This window comes from Lissotriton vulgaris, chromosome 6 (assembly GCF_964263255.1).
Source record: "Lissotriton vulgaris chromosome 6, aLisVul1.2, whole genome shotgun sequence".
NCBI classification, from domain to species: domain Eukaryota; kingdom Metazoa; phylum Chordata; class Amphibia; order Caudata; family Salamandridae; genus Lissotriton; species Lissotriton vulgaris.
Window position 1 is genome coordinate 28,195,064 of NC_141694.1, and position 7,628 is coordinate 28,202,691.

At 51.3% G+C, this 7,628-nt stretch overlaps 1 pseudogene; it reads left to right on the plus strand.

Moving 5' to 3' along the window:
• Positions 1 to 1,007: 1,007 nt before the first annotated feature.
• LOC147706744 (28S ribosomal RNA) lies at positions 1,008 to 2,698 on the plus strand (annotated as a pseudogene).
• Positions 2,699 to 7,628: the final 4,930 nt, after the last annotated feature.

The window sequence follows — 7,628 nt, forward strand, 5'->3', positions numbered from 1 at the left end:
GAACTAAGAAAACCAGATGTAGTGTTTATCAAAAATGTTACAGCTTTAGTGATTGATGTTTCAATTCGTTATGAAAACTCACAGAATTCCCTTGAATTAGCGTTTGAGAGTAAAGTTAAATACTATCAGGGTCTGTCACAGCAAATCAAAATCTCACCAAATGCAACACTGTAAAATTTCATGGCTTTATCGTTGGATGTCGTGGTATTTAGCTTCAATGTAATGATGTTGTTCTGGCTCATCTAGGTCTGCAAATGTCTTTCCCATTCAAGAAAAATGTTTGCCTGACTACTTTAATAGACACTCTTAAAATGTGCCAAGTATTCATTGACAATTGAATATCAAGCTTATACTGAGATGTACACTTTCTTGCAGGACACATGCCACCCTTATAAAGCATATTGTTTTAAACTGTTGATCCTTCAATATTTAAATGTGGTTATACAGTTACATATTAGTTTATAGTTGACACAAGATTTAGTATAGATGTCATTTTTTTTTATTTTATAGATGTGCTTTTTCTAGTTAGATGTGCAATTTGTAGATATGGATTTTTATAGATGTGTGCTTATCACAATGTAGATAGAATTGTGTACATCATAATTAGGGAAATGTCTTGAATGATGAATAGGTCTCACATAATTACATACACATAATTACCACACATTGAGTATTGATGTCCTGCTAATCGTATTTTAATTTCCCAAGACTGCTCGTAGACGATTTTAAATTGTTGGAATAGTACCGGAGGGTGTACTATCTCAGGCCTATACGTGATCCCAGTCAGGACAGGGTTCAGTGTGGCTGTACTCCGGAGCGAAAAAATGTTGTATTGTTGGAAGCAAAACCGATTTGACGCTGATGGGCAGCATATTAACCCAGAATGAGCCACCGCGAGGTGGTACAGATATAGCCAAATGCCCTGTCATCTAATTAGTGACGCACATGAATGGATGAACGAGATTCCCATTGTCCCTACCTACTATCTAGCAAAACCACAGCCTTGGCAGAATCAGCTGGGAAGGAGAACCCCGTTGAGCTTGACTATGATCTGGCAATGTGAAGTAACATGAGCGGTATTGGATAATTGGGAGGCCCTCAGGCCGACAATAAAATACCAGTACTTTTATTGTTTTTTCACTTACCCAGTAAGGCGGGGGCGAGCCCCCTGGGGCTCTCGCTTCTGGCTCCAAGCGCCTGCCGGGTGCGACCCGCTCCGGGGACAGTGGCAGGTGGGGAGTTTGATTGGGGCGGTACACCTGTCAAACCATAACGCAGGTGTCCTAATGCGGGCTCAGGGAGGACAGAAACCTCCCGCGGAGCAGAAGGGCAAAAGCTCGCTTGATCTCGAATTTCAGTATGAATACAGACCATGAAAGCGGGGCCTTACGATCCTTTTGACATTTTGGGTTTTAAGCAGGAAGTGTCAGAAAAGTTACCACAGGGGTAACTGACTTGTGAATGAAATGAAATGAAAATTATTTTTATAGAGCGCACATAGTTGCCCTGAGGCGTCCAAGCGCAGAGACTGAGGGTATTATCTGACGAGGCGTATATCTGGGGAGGGCTTTACCTATTAAATAGGAATGTTTTTAGTTGTTTCCAAAAAGATGTAAATTCCGGATTGGACCTTAGATGAAAGGGGAGAGCATTCCATAACTTAGCAACATTGAAGGAAAAGGAACGACCTCCAGCGCTGGTTCTTCTGACCTTGGGCACTGCGGCCAAAAGGGCGTTGGCTGATCGTAGTAGTCTTCTGGGATGATACGGGGTGATTAGAGGGATGTTGATTGCTGGACCGGTTTCCCAGAAAGCCTGATGGGCAATGCATAAGGACTTGAAACTAATTCTGTCCTTAACGGGAAGCCAGTGCAGTTTTTTCAGGCCGGACTTAGCAGACGTCCTGCGAGGGATTTGCAGTAGCGTGCGAACGGCGCAGTTTTGGATTACCTGCAGTTTCCGCAGAGTAAAGTCAGGAGCTCCTAGATAAAGGGCATTACCAAAATCCAAACGTGATTGGATCAAGCCCTGTATCACCGTTTGTTTGGCTTCGAAGGGTAATAGGGGAAGAATTTTCCTAAGGTTCTGAGAAGGCTGAAGCAGGTAGCGGCTAGCTTGTGGCAGCCAAGCGTTCATAGCGACGTCGCTTTTTGATCCTTCGATGTCGGTTCTTCCTATCATTGTGAAGCAAAATTCACCAAGCGTTGGATTGTTCACCCACTAATAGGGAACATGAGCTGGGTTTAGACCGTCATGAGACAGGTTCGTTTTACCCTACTGATCATGTGTTGTTCAATCGTAATCCTGCTCAGTACGAGAAGAACCGCAGGTTCAGAAATTTGGTGTATGTGCTTGGCTGAGGAGCCAATGGGGCGAAGCAACCATCTGTGGGATTAAGACTGAACGCTTCTGAGTCAGAATCCTCCCTAAACCGTAATAATACCGCAGTGCCATGGAGCCTCTGTTGGCCTGGGATAGCCAGTCTCTCTCGGGGGGGCCGGTGCGTAGAGCCGCTCGCTTGGGGACCTAAGCGTGGATGGAAGGGGGCTGCCTCCCTCGCCCTTAGTGCACAGCATGTTTGTGGGGCACCCGGTGCTAAATCATTCATAGACAACTTGATTCTGGGTCAGGGTTTCGTAAGTAGCAGAGCAGCTACCTTGCTGCGATCTATTGAAAGTCATCCTCTGAACCAAGCTTTTGTCTCTCTGTGCGTGGGTGCCAATGGACGCCCTCCTCCACCACACCCAGGGGTGGGTCCCTCTGCCACTGGGCCGGTAGGAAGGACGCGGAGGGTGTAACACAGGTTTGTGGGAGGCTACCTCCACCACGTGCCCTCTGGCATGGGGGCTTCCCCTCCTGTCCCTGCCCTACTGGGGGCGGGGACAGGGACCAGCATCCCTTGCGAGTCGGCAGAGTGACCAGATGACCATGGCCGGCCGGGCCTCTCCTTCTCGATGCTCTCGCCCGAGTCGGGCAGGGAGGCGAGCAGCAGTTCCAGGGAAGGAGCCTCCCGAGCAGCTGCCTCTGTGTGCCTGGCCACCCCTTGCTGGACTGCAAGGGCAACTGGGTACGGCACCATCCCAGGCCATCTGGGCGCTGGGTCGTCCCGGGCCATCTGGTCACCTCGCTGAGCAACCAGATGGCCCTGCAGGCCGGGCGACCAGATGGCCCTGCGGGCTGGGATAGCTCCAACTTTTGTCCTTCCCCAAAGTTCTATAAGTCCCCACTATGTGGGGGCTTAATAGTCGAGAAAAATGGGCACCCTGGACAGGCCATCGGAGAGAGGATGTGGCCTGGGTTTAACCCGCCTCGGTTCCAGCCGAGGGTCCGTGCGCTGGGGACGGGGGTCCACAGGGTCCTGGGGAGGCTCTCTCCTGCCTGGCTAGAGTTTGGAAGCTGGGACCGGGCCCGGAGCTCGTGCTCCATCCCAGGGTGTGGGAGCCCCCGTCCTGCAAGCCAGCCAAGGTTCCGGGCGCTGGGGACAGAGGTCCACAGGGGCCTAGGGATGCTCTCCCCGACCTGGCTAGGGTTCGGAAGCTGGGCCCGGGCCTGTGCTTGAGCTCCATCCGACAGCCCTTGGGGTGCGGGAGCCCCCTGTCCTGCAAGCCAGACGAGGGTCCGGATGTTCATCGGGGTCCAGGGAGGCTCTCCCCGGCCTGGCTAGGGTTCTGAAGCTGGGGTCGGGCCTGGGGCTTGTGCTCCCTCCCAGAGTGCAGGAGCCCCCTGTCCTGCAAACCAGCTATGGGTCCAGGCGCTGGGGACGGGGGTCCACTGGGGCCTGTGGCTTGAGCTCCATCCAACAGCCCTTGGGGTGCGGGAGCCCACTGTCCTGCAAGCCAGCCGAGGGTCCGGATGTTCATCAGGCCCAGGGAGGCTCCTCCCGGCCTGGCTAGGGTTCGGGAGCTTGGGCTCTTGCTCCGTCCCAGGGTGTGGGAGCCCCCATCCTGCAAGCCAGCCGAGGGTCTGGGCACTGGGCACGGGGGTCCACTGGGGCCCGGGGAGGCTCTCCCTGGCCTGGCTGGGGTTCGGAAGCTGGGACCGGGCCCAGGGCTCGTGCTCTGTCCGGAGGGCCTTTGGGTGCATTAGCCCCCATCCTGCAAGCCGGCTGAGGGTCCGGGTGCTGGCAAAGAGGGTCCACTAGGGCCATGGGGAGGCTCTCTCCAGCCTGGCTAGGGTTCGGAAGCTGAGACCGGGCCCGGGGCTTGTGCTCTGTCCCAGGGTGCTGGAGCCCCCTGTCCTGCAAGCCAGCCAGGGTCTGGGCGCTGGAGAAGGTGGTCCACGAGGGCCCGGGGAGGCTCTCCCCAGCCTGGCTGCTTTCATAAGCAGGTACCGGGCTGGGGAGCGGGGGTGGCTGGCTCTATCCGCTCCGCAGAGTTTTCTGCCCACCCCTAAAAAAAATAAGAATTACTTTATGCACGAATAATAAAGCGAATAACTACATTGGGGATCATGAGATCGCACGAAATTACAAGTGTGCCTTCTTTTAAATCACTTGTTTGCTCAGGTGTGTGAGTGGTATATGCGCCGTTTTGCATCACTCTGTTGGCACTGGTTTCAGATCCATCATTAGATTTCCAGAGTTTGGTGTGTGTCGGGCTTTGTGTTTTGTCAGTGTAGTTTGTGCAGAATTTGCTATGCTTAGGTTCAAATTTCACAGCGTGTGGGCGGGCATGTCATACAGTGATAAATTCATGAAATGTGTATTTGTTGGTGTGGTTTGCTGCAATCACGGGGTCTTTCTTTTTATCCATGTTGTGTCATTTTGCCCACCATATTTCAACATCTTAGTTTCAACCCTTCTTCAATTTGCCCATTCCACAATTCCTTTAAAATGCTTGCTTGCCCTTGTTTGCAATCTTCTTGCTATCGGGATCCAAACAACAGAGCAACACACTATGACGTTACAGGAATGTACCTGGGGACCATCCCTCAGTCAATGTAAGTCTGAAGCCTTATATTTAGAAAACTCCTAAAAATATAAATGTATATATACTTTCTGTGTCCATGCACCTTCATGTTGTACCTACCTAGATAGAGACCCCATCCTGTGGTGCCTAGACAAAGGCATCTTCCTGCAGCACCTAGACAGAGGAACCTAGACAGAGGCCCCTTCCAGTGGTACCTAGACAGAGGCCCCTTCCTCTGGTACCTAGACAGAGGCCCCTGTGGTGCCTAGATAAAGGCACCTTCCTGTGGCACCTAGACAGAGGCACCTTTCTGTGGTACCTGGACACAGGCACCTTCCTGCAGTACCTAGACAGAGGCAACTTCCTGCTTTACCTGGACAGAGGCACCGGCCTGAGGCACCTTGACAGAGGCACATTCTTGCGATACCTAGACAGAGGCACTTTACTGTAGTGCCTATACAAAACACCTTCATGTGGTACCTAGAAAGAGGACCTTCTTGTGGTTCCTAGACAGGGGCCCCTTCATGTGGCACCTAGAAAGAGGCACCTTTCTGCATTATCTAGACAGAGGCACCTTCCTGTGGTACCTAGACAGAGATACCTTCCTGTGGTACCTAGACAGATGCCCCTTCCTGTGGTGCCTAGACAAAGGCACCTTCCTGTGATACCTAGACAGTGACACCTTTCTGTGTTCTCTAGACAGAGGCACCTTCCTGTGGTGCCTAGACAGAGACACCTTCCTATGATACCTAGACAGAGGCACCTTTCTGTGATACCTAGACAGAGGCACATTCCTGTGGTACCTAGACAGAGGTACCTTCCTGTGGTACCTACACAGAGGCACCTTCCTGTGATACCTAGAAAGAGGACCTTCTTGTAGTTCCTAGACTGGGACACCTTCCTCTGGTACCTAGACAGAGGCACCTTTCTGTATTCTCTAGACAGAGGCACCTTCCTGTGGTACCTAGACAGAGACACCGTCCTATGATACCTATACAGAGGCACCTTTCTGTGATACCTAGACAGAGGCACCTTCCTGTGGTATCTACACAGAGACACCTTCATGTGGTACCTACCTAGACAGAGGCACCTTCCTGTGGTATCTACACAAAGGCACCTTCCTGTGGTACCTACCTAGACAGAGGCACCTTCCGGCGGTACCTATACAGAGGCAACCACCACCGAAAGTCTAGAGACGACCTGTACGGGTGAGTCCTTTAAGACTCAACCCGTAAGTAGGTTATATTAGAATTCCTCAGATAGTTGTACAAACAAACTCCTGCAGAAGCCCTCTTCTCCAGCACTATAAATAGTGAAATAAAGGAATTGGCAAAAAACTGAGGATACGCTGTAAGTGAAACTCGCCACCTTCGACTCAACGCCAAGGTTGTTCTCAGAGAAAACACCCACTTCCTTCCCCAACTGAAGTCTGTGTTTTTCTTCTGCTGTGATTTAGTTATGGAAGGAAAGAGGCCTACTTTGAGCCTGAGACAACAGAAGGGATCATTGAGAGTCTGGGAGGGCCGGCTCCCAATCAACCCTCTCCCCACTGGCAGACTGCCCAGATGCAACAACTGCTAATGACTTTACCACTTAGGAAAGTGTGTTTGGAAACAAGCAGAGAGTGGAGAGGGGTTACTACGATCCCAGACCACAAATCAAGACATGGAGGAAACTTTCACATCATCTGGCCACAATTAGATTCTTCCTACACACGACCCACCACAAGATGCTAATGGCAGGAAAGAGCCAGAAGACTTGTGGCTTCAGCATGTGCTGCCTGGATCCAGACGCGGCCTTCAGCTTCGCTGAGCACCCCATCCTCTTCAGCCACCTTGTGGACAAGGGCACATTATGGGAGAAGGGTGGTGTTACCGCCATTGGGACGCTTGGTGTGAAGCCAGTCTGCTGTTTCGCGAATGGTTTTGTTGCGTATCAATGGCTACCAGGCAGGTATTCCCATTAGTGGTAGTGAAGGCAGAGGCAAGAAGATATCTGCCCTGAAAGTTTGTGTTTTGAAAGGCAGACAGGTACAAATAGCCACACCTCTCCTAAAGACAGTCATTAATGGTTCTCCTATAAGGCAGCATGGTGGCTCCGGATCTTTCAAGCTAGCTAGGCATAAATCAATGATCCAGTGCTAGTCAGCAAAGGGTCGCCAAGGTTTTGGCTTTGTTTCCATCATTCAGAATCTGGTGAAATCAATCAATCTGGATTTGTATAGCACGGCTGCTTCTCCCCTGAGGGTCTTGAGGTGCTGTGGGGTCCTGCTGTGGGATCACACTGTTTGTTCCCCGTGGTTGAACATCCAGGTCTTGAGGTTCTTCCTGAACAGTTGGAGCGACGGTGCTGCTCTGAGGTGCAGGGAGAGGGTGTTCCAGATCTTAGCCGTCAGGTGGGACAAGGAGCGGCCTTTGCTGTTGTCTCGGCAGATATTCTGGGTAGCTGCTAGGGAGAGGGAGTTGGAACCGAATTCTCCCATAGGCTGGTGGAAATTCACTCATTTGTTAAGGTATGCCGACCCTTCATTGTGTAGTGCCTTGCAAGCATGGGTGAGCTGCTTGAACTGGCATCTCTTTGTGACTGGCAGCCAATGGAGTTTCCTGAGGTGAGGGGTGATGTGCATTTGTCTGGGGAAGGTCACGGATGAGTCTGGCTGCTGTGGTCTGGATGGTCTGGAGTTCCCTCAAGAGTTATATGGCAATTCCTTCATAGAGGGAG